Raw genomic sequence first — 19,704 nt, 5'->3', positions numbered from 1 at the left:
GCATGAGCCACACAGGGCACATGGGTCAGTTGTCCCTGTCGGAGGGCAGAGAGGAGGTTGGTGCCATTGTCGCAAACCACCAATCCTGGCTTAAGCTGGCATGGCGTCAACCACCCCTCGGCCTGCCCCTGCAGAGCTGACAAAATAACTGCCACAGTGTGGCTCCTGTCCCCCAAACAAACCAGCGCAAGCATGGCATGGCAAAGTTTCCCTGCGTACTTGCCTTGCCCCTCGAAAACCTACGGAGCACCACTGGTTCCAAGGACAGAGCACTGGAAGAGGCCATGGAGGAAGAAGAAGAGGAGGGAGTGGAGGAGAGAGGTGTGTCACAACCAGTAGTAGCATTTTGGAGGCGTGGTGGTGGAACAACCTCCAACACTACTGCACTTTGTCCTGCATCCTTCCCAGCTGTCAGATGAGTGACCCAATGGGCCGTGAAAGACGGGTGACGTCCCTGTCTATGCCCGCTGGACCATGAGTCAGCGGTAATATGCACCTAACCACTGACCGCCCTGTCCAGCGAGGCAAGGACATTGCCTTCCACATGCCGGTAGAGTGCCGGAATCGCATTCCGTGAGAAAAAGTGGCATTTGGGGACGTGCCACTGAGGAACCGGACATTGCACAAACTCACGGAAGGGGGCCGAGTCTACCAACTGAAAAGGCAGCCGTTGAAGTGCCAGCAATTTAGCCAAGCTAGCATTCAACAGCTGGGCTTGTGGATGGCTGGGAGTGAACTTCTTTCTACAGTCCAGCAGCTGGAGCAGGGAAATTTGCCTGCTAAAATCAGACGTGGGTGTACTGCTAGCAGAGTGCCTGCAAGCATTTGGCTGTGACACACCTAATTCTACACCTTCATTCCTCTCAGTGCAGGTTTCAGAGAAGACTGAAGGTCTAGTGGGGTTGGAGATCCCAGCTGATGAGGAGCAAGGAGAGGTCCGCTTTGTTCTTTGGTGTGGGTCTTTGAGGTAAGCTTGCCAATGAGCTGCATGGCAAGTCAACATATGTCTGGTCAAGCATGTGGTGCCCAAGCGGCTGATGTTTTGGCCACACGAGATATGCTTGAGACATATGTTGCAAATAGCAGCGGTGAGATCTGATGCACTCGTCTCAAAAAAGGCCCACACCAAAGAACTTTTAGAATAACGCGCAGAGGCAGTGCCCTGTACAGGTGGAGCTCTACGTTGTGATTCAGTCGGTGTGCTGCCCCTAAGCTGGCCCCGGAGGGCATCCTGCCTCGTTGGAGATGTGCCTACTCCTCTCTCCTACCAGGCACCCACGTGGAGTCAGTGCCCTCATCATACCCCTACCTCTTCATCACTGGAGCAAACCTGGCAGTATGCTGCAGCTTGTGGAACATGATTGCTAGATTGCTGTCCTTCTTGAGCATCCCCTCTCTCTTTGCTCATGCTACTGCCTTCCTCTAGCTGAGTATCATGAGCCTGGGTTAGAGAGGATGAGGAGGATAAAGAGGGCTTGGTCATCCACTCTACCAAGTCTTCGGCATGATGCGGGTCAACACGTCCAGCTGCCGAAAATAAGGACAAGCGTGCCACGTGCTGAGGACGATGCACTGCGTCCGCGACCAGCAGTGTTGTCTCTAGACAGAGAGCCTGCTTGCCCTCTTTTATTGGCTTGTGCCTGTCTGCCTCTCCTTGTTTGCCTTCCAGACATGGTAATGGCCTACAGGGAGATGGGAAAACCAGCAATTGGGTAGTGTATATTGTGCCGGAAGCACAAAACACCCACTAACTCCTGCAGATGCCGTTATTATAGAACACCAGCAATAAAGGGTAGATACAGGTGTATATTGTGCTGTGCTGGAGGCACACAACACCCACTAACTCCTGCATATGCCTTTATTATAGAACACCAGCAATAAAGGGTAGATATAGGTGTATACTGTGCTGTGCTGGAGGCACACAACACCCACTAACTCCTGCAGATGCCTTTATTATAGAACACCAGCAATAAAGGGTAGATGCAGGTGTATACTGTGCTGGAGGCACACAACACCCACTAACTCCTGCAGATGGCTGTATTAGAGAACACACAGGTGTATACTGTGCTGTGCTGGAGGCACACAACACCAACTAACTCCTGCAGATGGCTCAATTAGAGAACAGCAATATAGGTAGCTACAGGTGTATACTGCGCTGGAGGCACACAACACCCACTAACTCCAGCAGATAGCTCAATTAGAGAAGAGCAATATAGGTAGCTACAGGTGTATACTGCGCTGGAGGCACACAACACCAACTAACTCCTGCAGATGGCAGATGGCTCAATTAGAGAAGAGCAATATAGGTAGCTACAGGTGTATACTGCGCTGGAGGCACACAACACCAACTAACTCCTGCAGATGGAAGATGGCTCAATTAGAGAACAGCAATAAAGGGTAGATACAGGTGTATTCTGCAGTGAAGGCCCACAGACAACACCCAGTCACCCACTAACTCCTGCAGATGGCAGATGGCTCAATTAGAGAACAGCAATAAAGGGTAGATACAGGTGTATTCTGCGGTGAAGCCACACAGACAACAACCACTAACTCCTGCAGACGCCGAAACACTACACAAGGCCACCGAGCTGGTATAGTGTGGGGTGTGTACTACACAGCCTGAGCTATAATTAGCCACAAGCATCCTGCCTGTGGCCAGTCATGGCTCTCCTCACTGCTGGCGCTGGGATTGGCCAAGCATGCGGGGTCACAGTGCATGCTTGGCCAATCTTGGCGCAGTGCATTGTGGGCCGTGAGTGCCACGTGAATTTGGCGTGAACGGCCCACAGAGTTCTGGCTTCGCCGAATGGGCGAACAGCTGGTGTTCGAGTTGGACATGCGTTCGACTCGAACACCAAGCTCATCCCTATTCAGGAGAGGAAAACGGCATGCCAGAGAGTCTGCGAGTAAGATGGACGATCCCGGTGCGGATGAAAAGGATGCTTCCTTTCCTCAGTAGGTACCTCGCTAGCGGTTTCAAAATACCATGCTCATTGGTAACCGTCCCACCCGTAGCACAGAACTTACATTTGGCCCTGCTAAATCCGGCAGTGGTTTTTGGAAAAACAGGGGAAGGAAGTCAATCTGTGGACCCTTTTAGTAAGGTTCCTCTTCCGGATCTGGTGGTCTCTCCACTGGGATTAGTTCCCAAAAAAGAGCCAAATAACTTCAGATTGATTCACCCCCTTTCCTTTCCGAAGAGAGGGTCAGTCAATGATTCGATTGCTCCCGAGGAGTGTACGCTAACATACACTTTGTTTAATGCAGCAGTAGCATGGGTTCGTCATTATGGACAAGGGTCGCTGGTGGCAAAGCGGATATTGAATCGACTTTCCGGCTCTTGCCGGTTCATCCAGACAGCTTTCGGCTGCTGGGCTGCTCATGGAATGGGGCATACTATGTGGATCGTTGTCTACCGATGGGATGCTCCATATTATGTACCTTCTTCCAAACGTTCAGCTCTTTTTTGGAATGGGCAGTACAGGACGTTTCTGGTATCAACTCGGTCATTCACTATCTGGACGACGTCTTATGTGTTGGCCCGGCGGGTTCCAACATTTGCGCCGTCCTGTTGGGGACTTTACAACATATAGCGGAACATTTCGTGGTCCCTTTAGCTCCGGGAAAAACAGAGGGTCCCACCTAATTCCTTGTTTTCCTGGGCATTGAAGTGGATTAGATTGGGATGGAATGCCGGTTGCCGACAGACAGGCTGGAAAAGCTCAAGGCAGAGGTGTGCGGGACCATCGGAATACGCAAGTTACAGTTGTGTCAGCTACAGTGTTTGTTGGGGAAGCAAAATTTTGCTTGCCGAATAATTCCCATGGGCAGGGTTTTTTGCCACCAGCTGGCTGAAGCAACCACGGGAGTCAGGGCGCCCACTAACTTCATGAGACTCAACAGGGAACACAGAGAGGATTTGCGGGTGTGGCAGAACTTTCTGGAGTCGTTCAATGGGCGCGCTCTATGGATGTCGGAACCTGTCAGCAACTGCGATTTGGAGCTATTCACTGATGCTGCGGGCTCCACAGGCTATGGTGCCTTGTTCAGGCTACAATGAAGCACAGCTCGTTGGCCCCCAGCAAGGCTGGTTTCTTGAAGAACCTAGTCCTCCTGGAACTGCGTGTTTGCAATTGAATGCGTTCATTTACGCTGTACACTTACCAGGAGTTGAAAACACCTTGACTGACACTTTGTCTCATTTTCAGTGGGACAGGTTCCGAGAGTTGGCACCAGACGCGTAGCAGCACAGGGTCGCCTGTCCCAACTGGATGTGGAACATTGCTATGGGAACGCAGCACGATGGATTCAGCACTACCTGAGTACGGCTACTTGGAATGCCTACTCTAAGGTATGGCAAGAATGGTTGGCTTGCTTGCACAGGCTTGAGATCGCCCCTAAGGGTCAAGAGGTAGCCCAAGCAGTCCTCTATTTTATTAATATGGGATTAGAGAGGGGTATCTCTGCAGCTGTCATTGATTGCAAGTTGGCAAGTTTGGCCTTTCTTTTTAAATTACAAGGGCAATGGCACTATACCAAGGATTTCTGGGTGAAACAAGCAGTAAAGTGGTACAGGAGATCGCATAAGAAGAGGGAAGGGCGGCGCCCAGTTTCGTTTGACATGCTACAAGTTTTGTTTTCAGGTTTGAATAACGTCAGAGTATGAATGTGCTCTATTCCACGCGGCCTTCACACTGGCTTTCTTTGGGGTGTTACCGATAAGTGAGCTAGTCAGTCCTTCGAAACAGGTTCAAGGGGGGCTGCAGATAAGGGATATAGATTATTTGCAGGATTCAATCAGAATTTGGGTCAGACGTTCAAAAACTGACCAGACCGGCAAGGGCATGCAGTTCGAAGTGTTCTGGATTACGGAGTCACACATTTGCCTGGTAGGGGCGGTAGGATCTTTCTGAGACATGCGACCTTGGGTTCAAAGGTTCTTTTCTAATACATAGTGACGGGTCGTCCTTGTCAAGGTTCCAGTTCATAGCTGTGTTGGCTGGCTACGACCCAAAAAGTTACTCTTCCCATTTTTTCCGAATAGGGGCAGCCACAGAGGCTTCTGGGGGGTGGTCTTAGTCAGGAAGCAGTTAGGCGTATTGGTAGTTTAGGACTCTGAGAGATTTAAGCTGTATATTCGCCCACATTTGATACAGAATTAGGTCTCACATGGTTTTTCAGGTTTTTTACTGTATTGTAGTAGTTATGGGGGAGTTTACTGTTTTGTGTTGTAATTTTTCTTGTTCACAGGTGGAGAGATGGGCCTAGTTTGGATCCTGGGTCACTTCTACATTTATTAGGGGGGGGTGGGGGGAGACAAGCTGATGTTCGGCTGAACGGTAGGCAGTTGGACATCCCTTAAATTACAAGGGAGGTGGGACTTTAAATGCAGCACATGGAAGCAAAACAGTAAAAGGGCGAATGTAAAGGAGTTCTGTTAATACATCATAATAGTACAAATAATTCAATATAGAGTAGTAATGCAAAGTAACATTAGATATAATAATACATATGATAATAAATTCACTAAATACACTCCAATTAGATGTATTAATAATATAAAATGGCCAAAACAATATAAATATAAATAAAAATAATAAATTCATATGATGTAGACAATAAAACATTCCCTAATTCGCCTCAAAAAGACATGGTATATGACAGTACTTAAGAGGTAATATCTGCAGGACCTCACTAAACCTAAAGGGGGAATAAGAATTCTATAATGACATAAAGGTCTTAATACGATTTGGTAAATACACGGAAACCGGTATCTCTATGCGTTTCGTGGCTTAACCGCCACTCATCAGGAGAAAGCATGTGTGAAATCTATAAAAAATATATATTATAAAAATAGAAAAATTATAAAAAAATATATGGCTAAAGAAGCAAGTGATCACCCCAACCAGGGCTAACTTACTGGAGTTCGCTGTGTAGCTGATGTGGTAGTGGGACTGAAAAAGCGGTCCGGGAAACAGCTCACACCGGGAGCTGAGGTGGACAAACACCCAGCACCGATATGGACGATAGGGATGGCCGAACGGTTCGCCCAGCGGTCGGTTCGCAGTGAATTTCGGCTGTTCGCGGTCCGGCCGTTTGGTGGACTATTGCCGCTGTACGCCCGGCGGACTTGCGTGTTTACTGTGTAAAAAAACTTTGACCTATGATGACACATCCATCATGTGGTACAGGACAGCCAATTGAGACATTACAGCACATGGACACTTGGACATTCCCCCTAACTTATAAATAGACCCGATCCGGCGGCCATTTTACATTCTTTCTACTGTCACTATAGGGGGAGGTTGTTGTGTGGAGCAGGGAGAGACTGCAGTGACCCAAATCGCTAGCTATTAGGTCCACAAAAGTTCTTTTAAGGACTGGTATGGTATAGGTGTAGTTCAGGATATAGGTTTGAGGCACTGCTATTCAAGTCATTGTTGCAGCAGATTGTCTTTTCTCAGTGCAGATAGGGACAGACAGGACGCTGTGTGTTGCAGAGAGGGACAGTCAGTTTAATCATTAGCTGTTACTATTAGGCCCACAAAGGTCCTTTTCAGGACTGGTATGGTGTAGTAGTACAGGATATAGTTTTGAGTGCTATTCAAGTTATTGTTGCAGCAGCCTGTGTTTTGTCAGTTTAAATAGGGACAGACAGGAAGCTGTGTGTAGCAGTGAGGGACAGTCAGTTTAATCATTAGCTGTTACTATTAGGTCCACAAAGGTCCTTTTCAGGACTGGTATGGTATTAGGGTTGTACACGTATAATATTCTTTCTTCCAAATATAGAAAGAATATTATACTTGACTGCTGCCCTTCTGCTGCAGTAGTCCTTTTTTTGAGTATAGGAACTGAGGTACAGTCTGCTAATCACAACCTACTAGTTCCACAAAGGTCCTTCTAAGGACTGGTAAGGTATAGCGTTCTACAGTATATAGGGTTGAGTGAGGTACAGTCTGCTAATCCTTAAGGACTGGTATAGGTCCACAATATATAGGGTTGAGGTGCACTACTGCTGACTGCTGCCCTATTCTGCAGCAGTCCTTTATCAGTATAGGGACTGAGGTACAGTCTGCTAATCATAACCTACTAGTTCCACAAAGGTCCTTCTAAGGACTGGTAAGGTATAGCGTACTAGAGTATATAGGGTTGAGTGAGGTACAGTCTGCTAATCCATAAGGACTGGTATAGGTCCACAATATATAGGGTTGAGGTGCACTACTGCTGACTGCTGCCCTATTCTGCAGCAGTCCTTTATCAGTATAGGGACTGAGGTACAGTCTGCTAATCACAACCTACTAGTTCCACAAAGTTCCTTATAAGGACTGGTAAGGTATAGTGTACTACAGTATATAGGGTTGAGTGAGGTACAGTCTGCTAATCACAACCTACTAGTTCCACAAAGGTCCTTCTAAGGACTGGTAAGGTATAGCGTACTAGAGTATATAGGGTTGAGTGAGGTACAGTCTGCTAATCACAACCTACTAGTTCCACAAAGGTCCTTCTAAGGACTGGTAAGTTATAGCGTACTAGAGTATATAGGGTTGAGTGAGGTACAGTCTGCTAATCCTTAAGGACTGGTATAGGTCCACAATATATAGGGTTGAGGTGCACTACTGCTGACTGCTGCCCTATTCTGCAGCAGTCCTTTATCAGTATAGGGACTGAGAGTTTTGTCACAAGGTCATTTAAAAAATGACAGGCAGAGGAAGAGGCAGGCCCTTCCGCAGGGGTGGTAGGGGTAGGGCAGGAGCAACAGGCTTGAGCCAAAGTGGGAAATTGCAGTAGGTGCGTGCGATTACGTCAAAGGAAGCACCATAATTGGTTGACTGGCTCACTCAGCCTTACTCTTCTGGACCCTCCTCATCCTCTCGATCTGCACCCTCTTCTTCACTCTCTGCTATGTGCACCCCCAAAGACACTACCATCAACAACACCACCACCACCACATACCTTCCGCTTGAGTCACAGGAATTATTTTCTGATCCATATCAAGACATTTCTGATGCGCAGCCACTCTTGGCATTGGATCAGGAAGAAGAGGTAGCAACAACCACCACTCAGCAGTCTGACGACAGTACCCAGATCAGCCCAAGGAGGAGGTTGTTCCCCGGTGTTGCTGCCTACTCCGAGATCTCTAATTATAATGGTGGGGAAGGTGACGTCGATGATGATGTGTCTAGTGATGTCACGTGGGTGCCCACAAGAGAGGAAGAGGAGGGGAGATCAGAGGGAGATATGGACCATCAGATAGGGAGGAGAAGCAGGAATAACTTACATTGCACAGGAGGGACAAAGCAGACTGATAATGTATTAGGAGCGAGTCATCGACCATGTACAGTCACATCTGGCACTCCCAGGATGCCGACACATGGCTCCGCAGTGTGGGCTTTTTTTAACGTGTCCCCTGCTGACAATAGTGTTGCCATCTGCAATCTTTGCAGTCAACGCATTCGTCGCGGTATGCCCAACACTCACCTAGGGACGACTGCCTTAAGAAGGCACATGAGCTGCCATCACCGAGCCCAGTGGGAGCAACGGAACACACAAAGCCACACTCCAGGCTCTCACCGTCCAGCCTCGTCTTCTACTTCTCCTTCTCCTCTCTCCTCACAATTGTCCTCCACTCCACCTTCCATCACGCCAAGCTCACGTTTTTCTGCAAAAAGGCAGTCTTCCGTGGGCCTAATGTTCGAGCGTAAAAATATGATGACGCCGGATAACCCTCTTGCCCAAAGGTTGACGGCTGGCTTGTCAGAACTGATAGCCCGCCAACTACTGCCATATAAACTGGTGGACTCGGAGGTCTTTTGAAAATTTGTGGCCATTGGAACACCACAATGGAAGGTCCCAGGAAGGAAGTATTTCTCACAGAAGGGCATCCCAGAGCTATATGGCCATGTTCAGCGGCAAGTGAATGTATCTCTGGCACACAGTGTCGGTGCCAAGATACATCTGACCACAGACACGTGGTCTAGCAAACACGGGCAGGGAAGGTATATCACTTTTACTGCCCACTGGGTGAACCTTCTGACGGCCGTCAAGCATGTAACCCGTGGCACCCATGTAGATTTGGTTTTACCGCCATGGATTGCATGCAGGCATGGCTCTTCTTCTCCTCCTCCTCCTACTCCATCCTCCTCCCTCTCCTCCTCGGCTGACTCCTCCTTTTCCGCTGCTAGCGTCTCTTCCGCTGCGCCGCCCAAGCTCCCCAGAACCTATTCGACATGCCAGGTGAGACGTTGCCATGCCGTGCTGCGTCTGTTGTGCCTGGAAGCCAAGAGCCACACTGGCCCGGCACTCCTCTCAGCTTTGCGTTCACAGGCAGATCAGTGGCTAACACCGCTCAATTTGACAGTTGGTAAAGTGGTGTGTGACAATGGTGCCAATCTGCTTAGCGCATTGAAACAGGGCAAAATTACGCACGTGCCATGCATGGCACACGTCTTAAACTTGGTAGGCAAGGAAAATCTCAGCCCATTTCAGAAGATCTTACACGGCCATGGCTCGCCTTGCTGACATTCAGCGGCGACACAATCTGCCGGTCAGACGTCTTATTTGCGTTTGCCCGGCGCGATGGAACTCAACCTTCTATATGCTTGATAGGCTGCTCCAGCAAAAACGTGCAGTTAACGTCTACCTGTATGAACTCTGCAGCAGAACAGGTTCTGGGGAGCTGGGTTTTTTTTCACCACGCCAGTGGCTGCTCATGCGCGACGCATGCAGACTTCTGCGGTCATTTGAGGAGATCACCAAACTGGTCAGTCGCAGCCATGGCGCCATCAGTGACATGGTACCTTATGCCTTCTTTATGGAGCGTGCATTGCGTCGTGTCATTGATCAAGCTGTGGAGGAGCAGGAGCGGGAAGATGAGGAAGTCACAATGCTGGATGAATTCCCAGGGGGGGCTTCTCTGAGACAAGTGAACAACAGGAGTCTGAAGAGGAGTCAGAGGAGGATGGTGCCAGGGCGGATGAGGAGGAGCAGGAAGAGCATGCTTTATACCTTTCTGGGATCCCTATTGTTGTGCGTGGATGGGGAGAGGAGAATGAAGAGGACGACATTATCCTGGATGATGAGCAGGAGCCAGGCCACCACACCTCTTCTAGTTTAGTGCAAATGGGGGCCTTCATGCTCCAGTGTTTTAATAGGGACCCCCGTATAAAAAGCATAAGGGTCAAGGACCAGTACTGGGTGGCAATGTACTTAGACCCCCGGTACAAACACAAAATGTCAGAAACGTTACCGCCGTCACAGAGGGCTGTCCGAATGGAGCACTTCCAGGCCTTGCTTCGAGAAATGCTGCATTCTTCTTTTGCGTGCGCTGGCAGAGGAGCAATTCCCACTCCCAGAGAAGGAGTTGCAGGTACCAATCCAACAGCGCCTGCAAGAAGAGGCCGGTTTGAAGATGTGTTGGTGACATCTGATATGAGGTCATTCTTTCAGCCGACCCATCGACAGGTGTCATCCGGATCCAGCGCCAGGTGTCCGACTACATCTGGTTAACGGCCGATGTGGACGCTTTGAGGAGTGATGAACCCCTGGACTACTGGGTGGGCAGGCTTGACCTCTGGCCAGAGCTTGCCCAATTTGCAATCGAACTGTTGGCTTGCCCCTCATCCAGTGTCCTGTCTGAAAGGATGTTCAGCGCAGCAGGGGGGATCGTGACCGATAAGCGTACTCGCCTAGCTCACGACAGTGTTAACTACCTCACATTTCTAAAAATGAATGAGGCATGGATCTCAGTTGAATTCAACACATGTGACCAGTAGACCATGTATATGTCTATAAACGATTTTTTTTAATCGAGCACACAGACCTTCTTTCTTCATTTGGCTCACTTCCTTGTACAAAAAAAGCACACCGTACTATATGCCCATACCCTCCTGTTTGAAGAGGTTGAGCTGTGTCATATTTCTACTGGGGCTGCTTATTATGAGGGGCTCCCACCATCCCTGTGCTGTGCTGACTTCCTCCTGGGGCTGCTTATTATGAGGGGCTCCCACCATCCCTGTGCTATTCTGACATCCTCCTGGGGCTGCTTATTATGAGGGGCTCCCACCATCCCTGTGCTGTGCTGACTTCCTCCTGGGGCTGTACCTCTGCTGTGCATATTATGAGGGGCTCCCACCATCCCTGTGCTATGCTCATTATGAGGGGCTCCCACCATCCCTGTGCTGTGCTGACTTCCTCCTGGGGCTGCTTATTATGAGGGGCTCCCACCATCCCTGTGCTATACTGACATCCTCCTGGGGCTGCTTATTATGAGGGGCTCCCACCATCCCTGTGCTGTGCTGACTTCCTCCTGGGGCTGTACCTCTGCTGTGCATATTATGAGGGGCTCCCACCATCCCTGTGCTATGCTCATTATGAGGGGCTCCCACCATCCCTGTGCTGTGCTGACTTCCTCCTGGGGCTGCTTATTATAAGGGGCTCCCACCATCCCTGTGCTATGCTGACATCCTCCTGGGGCTGCTTATTATGAGGGGCTCCCACCATCCCTGTGCTGTGCTGACTTCCTCCTGGGGCTGTACCTCTGCTGTGCATATTATGAGGGGCTCCCACCATCCCTGTGCTATGCTCATTATGAGGGGCTCCCACCATCCCTGTGCTGTGCTGACTTCCCCCTGGGGCTACTTATTATAAGGGGCTCCCACCATCCCTGTGCTATGCTGACTTCCTCCTGGGGCTGCTTACGGTGCAGGTGTCAGTGCTGTATATCACGGTGCTGGTGTCAGTGCTTTATATCACGCTGCTGATGTCAGTGCTCTCTATCACGGTGCTGGTGTCAGTGCTCTATATCACGGTGCTGGTGTCAGTGCTCTATATCACGCTGCTGATGTCAGTGCTCTCTATCACGGTGCTGGTGTCAGATCACTCTATCACGATGCTGGTGTCAGTGCTCTATATCACGGTGCTGGTGTCAGTGCTTTATGTCACGCTGCTGATGTCAGTGCTCTCTATCATGGTGCTGGTGTCAGATCACTCTATCACGGTGCAGGTGTCAGTGCTGTATATCACGGTGCTGGTGTCAGTGCTTTATGTCACGCTGCTGATGTCAGTGCTCTCTATCAGGGTGCTGGTGTCAGATCACTCTATCACAGTGCAGGTGTCAGTGCTGTATATCACGGTGCTGATGTCAGTGTTTTATGTCACAGTGCTGATGTCAGTGCTCTCTATCACGGTGCTGGTGTCAGATCACTCTATCACGGTGCAGGTGTCAGTGCTCTATATCACGGTGCTGGTGATCATCTCCTGCACACTCTTCTTTGCCTACCCTGACCTTCCCTCTCCTCCATTGCTTTCATGCGCTCCAGAGTCCTGAATTGTCAGAATTTCACATATTAAAAAAGAATGCTTGTAGTTGTCGATCCCAGATTCACCTCATACATGTGTTATGTCATTGGCCATGTGGTGGGACTATGTGTGCACAGCTAGTAATTATTTGGTGGCTGCAAATATGACCTGTAGGTTTGTAAAGTTCGCCTCCTATTGAAGTCAATGGGGCCCGCCGCGAACGTTACGGTTCGCGAACTATCAGCCGCGTTCGCGGTTCGTGAAAAACGTCCCGTCGGAAGTTCGTCCATCACTAATGGACGATACCCAGGGTGAGCGACTCGCAGGGACATTCTAAAGGAAAGGAAGTGAGAATAAGAAAAGGGGGAAGGGGGGAAGGAAGGGAAGGGGGGTTAAGGAAAACCTGAGCAAGAAAATTACATAAATATGTACAAAGATATAAAGATGGGGGCTTAAAAAGAATATAGGTGAAAAACAAAAAGGAGAAGAGGAGGAAAGGCCAGCAAAGGGGAGGGGGGGGAGGGGAAAGAAAAGTGAGAGGGAAGGAGAGAAGGAGTAGGAAAAGGGGGAGGGGGGAAGAAGAAGAGACGAGTGAAAAATGTATGAGTGATGGGTAAAAACTAATGGTGTACAGAAGAGGGGAGTAATAATCATACGAATGTGAACTGCAAGAAAAGGGAAGAGGAAAACGATTGTGCGCGGTGGAATTGAGGAATCAAAGTGATAGTATTGGGTGAAGACAGGTTACCTGGTGAATATGATGGTCCCAGTTAAGGGGAGTCAAAAGAGTCAGATGCTGACTGAACACAGTGGAAGTGAGCATAAGGAACGCCATGCCTGCTGGAAACACCTGGGGAACATCCCAGAAAAAACATCGGTCACAGGGGAGTCCACCAACGCCATGCCGTTTGATGAAGGGGAAGGCGCCGCCCACCGGGAACCGGAACCTCCGGTCTGTCAGCGCACGGCCCAGACACCCATCGCCAATGAGCATGGTATATGCAGGCTGTGCGGGATGACGTCAAAAAAGACGTCACGCCCACAACGTGCAATGCGTGACGTTGACACGTGTATACAGCGCCTCCAGCTGCCCTGTACACAAAACTTAAAGGAGAGGGAGGAGGCCCGCAAGACGTGTAGCAGCACCCGGGATAGGAGCAAAGCCAGACCACAATGCAGCCCAAACCCACACCAACCAACACAGCGCAACCTTAACACAATACCAGCTGAAGTAAGGGAGAAAAAGAAAAAATAATAAAAATAAGGGGCAATTAATAAGATAGTAAATAATTAATAAAATAAAAAAGTAACATAGGATAAAGATAAATAAATAAATCAGGGGAGGATCAACATAGGTCATAATGTGCAGGAGGGGTACTATGGCTAAACTAGTAAGAGCTAAACCATGTGGTGTCATCCCGAATTACTAAAGACATTTTATAAAAGATAGGGACTTTAAGGAAAACATGGCCTGGTAAGGCCCAATAATTCCATCCCTAGGGACTTTAAATGATAACACGGCCTGGTAAGGTCATGAATATCCATCCCAATTACCTAACCAAAAAAGTGGGGGGGGGCATAAATTACAAGGGAGATGGGACTTTAAATGCAGCACATGGAAGCAAAACAGTAAAAGGGCGAATGTAAAGGAGTTCTATTGATACATCAATAAACATACAAAGATACATAATAATGGTACAAATAATTTAACTCATCGCCACTCATCAGGAGCAATTTTTCTAATTTTCTATTTTTATAATATATATTTTTATAATATATATTTTTTTTATAGATTTCACACGTGCCTGCTCCTGATGAGTGGAGGTTAAGCCACGAAACGCGTAGAGATACCGATTTCCGTGTATTTACCAAATCGTATTAAGACCTTTATGTCATTATAGAATTCTTATTCCCCCTTCAGGTTTAGTGAGGTCATAGGTCCTGCAGATAATACCTCTTAAAGTGGTTGTATGGTCAATTTTTTAACTTTTACCTACAGGAAAGCCTATAATAAGGCTTACCTGTAGGTAAAAAAAATATCTCCTAAACCTTTACGGTTTAGGAGATATTCCCCTCGGTATGCGCCGCTGACTGCAGCGGCGCATGCGCACAAGGGGGTTCTAAGGTAAGTATTTCATAATGAGCTAGTATGCGGTGCATACTAGCTCATTATGCCTTTTGCTTTGCAGGTTTAAAAAAATAATAATTTGCGGGTTTACTACCGCTTTAAGTACTGTCATATACCAAGTCTTTTTAAGGTGAAATAGGGAATGTTTTATTGTCTACATCATATGAACTTATTATTTTTATTTATATTTATATTGTTTTGCCCATTTTATATTATTAATACATCTAATTAGAGTGTATTTAGTGAATTTATTATCATATGTATTATTATATGTATGTTAGTTTGCATTACTACTCTATATTAAATTATTTGTACTATTATTATGTATCTTTGTATGTTTATTGATGTATCAATAGAACTCCTTTACATTCGCCGTTTTACTGTTTTGCTTCCATGTGCTGCATTTAAAGTCCCACCTCCCTTGTAATTTATTCCCCCCTCTTTTTTGGTTAGGTAATTGGGATGGATATTCACGACCTTATCAGGCCGTGTTATCATTTAAAGTCCCTAGGGATGAAATTATTGGGCCTTACCAGGCCAAGTTTTCCTTATCTTTTATAAAATGTTTACATTCTTTGATATTGGTTATTTATTGTGGAGCACACATGTTTGATAAGAGTGTTATGTACTGTATATACTTGAGCAGCACAGGTTATGATATTATTTAAGGCAGGACTATTTGCTTTTCCAGGTAGCACACAGTAGTTACTTTCACTTAATAAAGTAATAATAAAGTAAAATTTTTTATCTTTAAAAATAACAAACATGTTATACTTACCTGCTCTGTGCAGTGGTTTTGCATAGAGTATCCCAGATCCTCCTCTTCTCCCCTGCAGGCACCAGGGGCGGATCCAGAGGCTAGTCATGGGTGGGGCACTGCCAGAAAATATGTTTTTATTGTGGGTAATTTATCGGGGGCAATGGCTAGTGTTAGCGCTTCCATCATCACTGCACCATGGTTGTTATGGTGTCAGGATGATTGAAGCTCATTATTTCTATTATTACATTGTAATATAAAATGAAATGGTTCAACTCACTATAATGCAGAATTAATGGGACCCCCCGAGTGTGTCACTTTCCATCACGGCTGCCTTCAGATGCAAATTTTCACTTGCCACGTCGCTGCCACAAGTCCCAGATTGTCACTTGCCACGTCCCTGCCACAAGTTGCGGATTGTCACTTGCCACGTCCCTGCCACAAGTTGCGGATTGTCACTTGCCTGCCACCAGATGCGGATTGTCACTTGCCACCTCACCTGTCGCACGTTGCGAATTGTCACTTGCCGCGTCACCTGCCACATGTTGCGGATTGTCACTTTCCACAAGTTGTGTATTGTCACTTTCCACGTCACCTGCTGCATGTTGCGGATTGTCACTTGCTGCGTCATCTGCCACCAGATGCAGATATTCATTTGCCACACGTTGCTGATTGTCACTTGCCACACGTTGTAGATTGTCATTTTCCACATCCCCTGCCACATGCTGCATATTGTCACTTGCCACAAGTTGTGGATTGTCACTTGCCACATCACCTGCCACCAGATGCGGATTGTCACTTGCCCCACATTGCTGACTGCCACTTGCCACCTCACCTGACACACGTTGCGGATTGTCACTTACCACGTCATCTGCCACACATTGCATATTGTCATTTGCCACATCACCTGTACACATTGCGGATTGTCACTTGCCATGTCACCTGCTACACGTTGCAGATTGTCACTTGCCAGAGCGAAGACAGGCAGCAGACAGATGAAGTAATCTTTCTGCTCCCCGCGGCTGGACAGTGAGGGTGGAACTGCAGTGATGCAGGGTGGGCGCTGAGAGATGATGTCACCTCTCTGCTCCCCCACCTGGCAGCTCGCTGACTGGCCAGCACATATACTCACCTGCCAACCACCCTACCCGCCTGCTCACTTACCTGGCAATCTCCCCTAACTCACCCGTTGACCCACCCGCTCACTCACCTGTCAACCCCCGCTGACTGGCCCACTCGCTCATTAACCCACCCACACACTCACCTGCTGACTGGCCTGCCCGCTCACCAGCCAGCCCATCACTAATTTCTTGGGGGGAAATTACCCCATTGCCCGTCTGATCCGTTCACACACAGAGCTGTGGTTCGGCCCTACCCCCTCTCTCTCCTGATAAGCTAACTGACTTTGATTGACAGCAGCAGGAGCCAATAGTGCTTGCTCCTTTGTTTCAGCCAATAGGGAGGGAGAGTCCCGGATGACTGAGGCACTTGTGCACGTCACTGGATAGAGATGGGGCTCAGGTAAGTATTAGGGGGGCTGAGGGGGGCTGCTGCACACAGAAGGTTTTTTATCTTAATGCATAGAATGCATTAAGATAAAAACCTTCTGCCTTTACAACTACTTTAATAAAGGTTGTACGTATGACATTCTAACTAACAGGATTATGTTGTAACTAATAGGAATATTCAGTATTCAATTTATACAATGTATAGTCTCTTATGGCATGCAATCTAAATTAATTTTTATTTTGTCTGATTCAATTAAACTGAAAGCTGATGTGATTGCTGATGAGATTGCTATGCTCTGTTGAATAGACTGTTGTACATGCATTAGTTTTTAAAATATCTGCCATTCAAACCACCTTGGAGAATGGCAAATGAATGCTTAGGATTCTGACTAAATTCAGGTAATATCACGCATGAGGGTTATTAGGTTTTTCTTTGCCTGATACCATTCAACACTTGCCTCTTCAGAGTAATGAAGCTGCTCTATGATCCCAGCTGTTGTGTTCTGCACAAGTTATAACAACTGTGCATAGTTGCCTTAGACATCTCTGACATGAAGACTTGATCAAAGTAGCAACCATTCTATAAGGACTAGTATACAGAGCATGCAAAAGGTTAAATAAAGAGAAGAATTGGCTATCAGCTAAAAATGCATCTGTTGGAAACATAGGACACCAAAATATGACATCTTTGAACATGTTCTATAAACTTATAGTGCCATTTCATCACAATAAAAACTTGGACGAAGTCTATATTTTCATTTTTAAGGCTGAACTCAGGCAAACAGCTACAGTTGCCTGAAAAAGTATTCATACCCCTTGAAATTTTCTACATTCTGTCATGTTACAACCAAAAACGTAAATGTATTTTATTGGGATTTTATATGGAAGACCAACACAAAGTGCCACATAATTGTGAAGTGGAAGGAAATGATAAATGGTTTTCAAAATGTGTGTGGCGTACATTTGTATTCAGCTCCCCTGAGTCAATACTTTGTAGAACCACCTTTGACTGCAATTAAAGCTGTAAGTCTTTTGGGGGATGTCTCCACCATCTTTGCACATCTAGAAAGTGACATTTTTGCCCATTCTCTTTGCAAAATAGCTCAAGATCTTTCAGATTGGATGGAGAGCATCTGGGAACAGCAATTTTCGGGTCTCATAGACTTTAATAGGGTTTGCCATTTGGGTCAGAACTTTTTCTCTGTTTGGGAGTTCTGGTGCAAACCGAACAGGGGGCTGTTCGACCTATTTCTATTATTGAGATTTAAACAGCTCTGCCTTATAACACATCTCTGCCTGGCAGGGACCTGATTTTACTCTGCTTCTGTTAAATAACACTTAGGCCGCGTACACACGAGAGGATTGTCCGTCCAACTAAGTCCGTCAGACAATCCGACAGACAGTCCGTCCTACTTTTGAATGAACGGACTTGACCACACACGATGAACAGACAGTCCGCTGAAAGCTTGCGCGATGACGTGTACAGCACGTACGACGGGACTAGAAAAACGACGTCCAATACACTGCAATGCAACCTTCTGCCGTGTAAATCCTTTCTGAGCATGCGCCATACTTAGTCCGTCCAACTTGCCTACACAAGAGTGGACTGTCCGCTGAAACCAAGTTTGGACGGACAAAACCAAGTTTGGACGGACAAAATTACGGAAATTCCGAAAGACAAAGTCCGTCAGACTGTCCGCTGAAAAAGTCCGCTGAAGCCCACACACGAGCGGATTGTCCACTGAAACACGGTTCAGCGGACTAAGTTGGGCAGACAATCCGCCCGTGTGTACGCGGCCTTAGTCCGCCAGACTGTCCGCTGAAAAAGTCCGCTGAAGCCCACACACGAGCGGACTGTCCGCTGAAACACATTTCAGCGGACTAAGTTGGACGGACAATCCTCTCGTGTGTACGCGGCCTTACAGGTATTGTCCTTCACCCACTCTGTGAGTGGACAGCAAATGGAGAACCAAAAGACAGATGAATCAGATCAGATGAGATTGTGTCCCTTGCTAGCACATGAGCATTAGTGGACAACTGACTGGCTCCATGTGCTGTTTCAGCCTCTCTCAGTTTGGGCTCTGCTGTACAGGGGATTGCAAGAAGCTGATTATTATTATTAGTGTAGCGCCCTGGGGTTTAGTCAGGGAGCACCTCACCTAATTCCTTGTCAGGCGTAGCTAGATGAGGCTGGAGATTAGGCCTATCCTGGGGGCATCTAGCTGCCAGGCTGTGTGAGGGCCTATCCAGAAGTAAGAGGGAAGCTCAGGGTTGGGACTGTGGCTTGCAGTCCAACCAACAGTGACCGTTCTGCCAGCCTTAGAAGGGAAGCTGTCTCCACTAAGGGACCAACCACCTTTACCATGGACCACAGTGAGTAACTGAAACAAGTCCCGGAGCAGTATTTGCACCAAACGGCATGATGGAGAATCAGGAAAATTCAGGCGGTGATCAAGTCAGGGACCAAACCAGTGGAGGTGATACTTGCAGAGCAGCCTTGTGTGTCAAGCCAGGGGCCGAGCTGGTTAGCAGGTGTGAAGCTTGAAAAGTATCTGGAGTACCAAGCTAGGGACCCAGCAGGGAAGCGTGCGTGACACTTGAGGGAGATACCACCGCAAAAGCCTTGAGGAGCTCACGGGATTCAGAGTCAGTGAATCAGAGAGTCCAGTGAGAGACTAGGAGCTCAAGAACCTGATGTGCTACAAGTGGACATTGTAGTGAAGCTGAGAGAACTGTTGAACTGTGTTAGGAACTGTTAGATACTGTTGCCATAGGAGACTGCAAACCTGCACATGCAGATGTGGCACCTTGCTGGGGCCTTTCCCTGTACGGCTGTCCTCCTATTGAAGTCTCGGAGTCTGATTTATCAAAATGATATAATATGAGGTCAAACCTTAGGAGATTCAATTTGTATGCAATCAGCCAGGCCCTTCTACTACATGTTTTTGTTAAATCTGAAGGAAAAAAATCAGCAGAAAATCTGATAGTGTGTACGGGGCTTCACCCTCTTTCCC

This window comes from Lithobates pipiens, unplaced genomic scaffold, assembly GCF_037356315.1.
Source record: "Lithobates pipiens isolate NorthernLeopardFrog02 unplaced genomic scaffold, aLitPip1_a1.2 Scaffold_16, whole genome shotgun sequence".
Taxonomy (NCBI): domain Eukaryota; kingdom Metazoa; phylum Chordata; class Amphibia; order Anura; family Ranidae; genus Lithobates; species Lithobates pipiens.
This window is presented reverse-complemented; position numbering follows the sequence as displayed.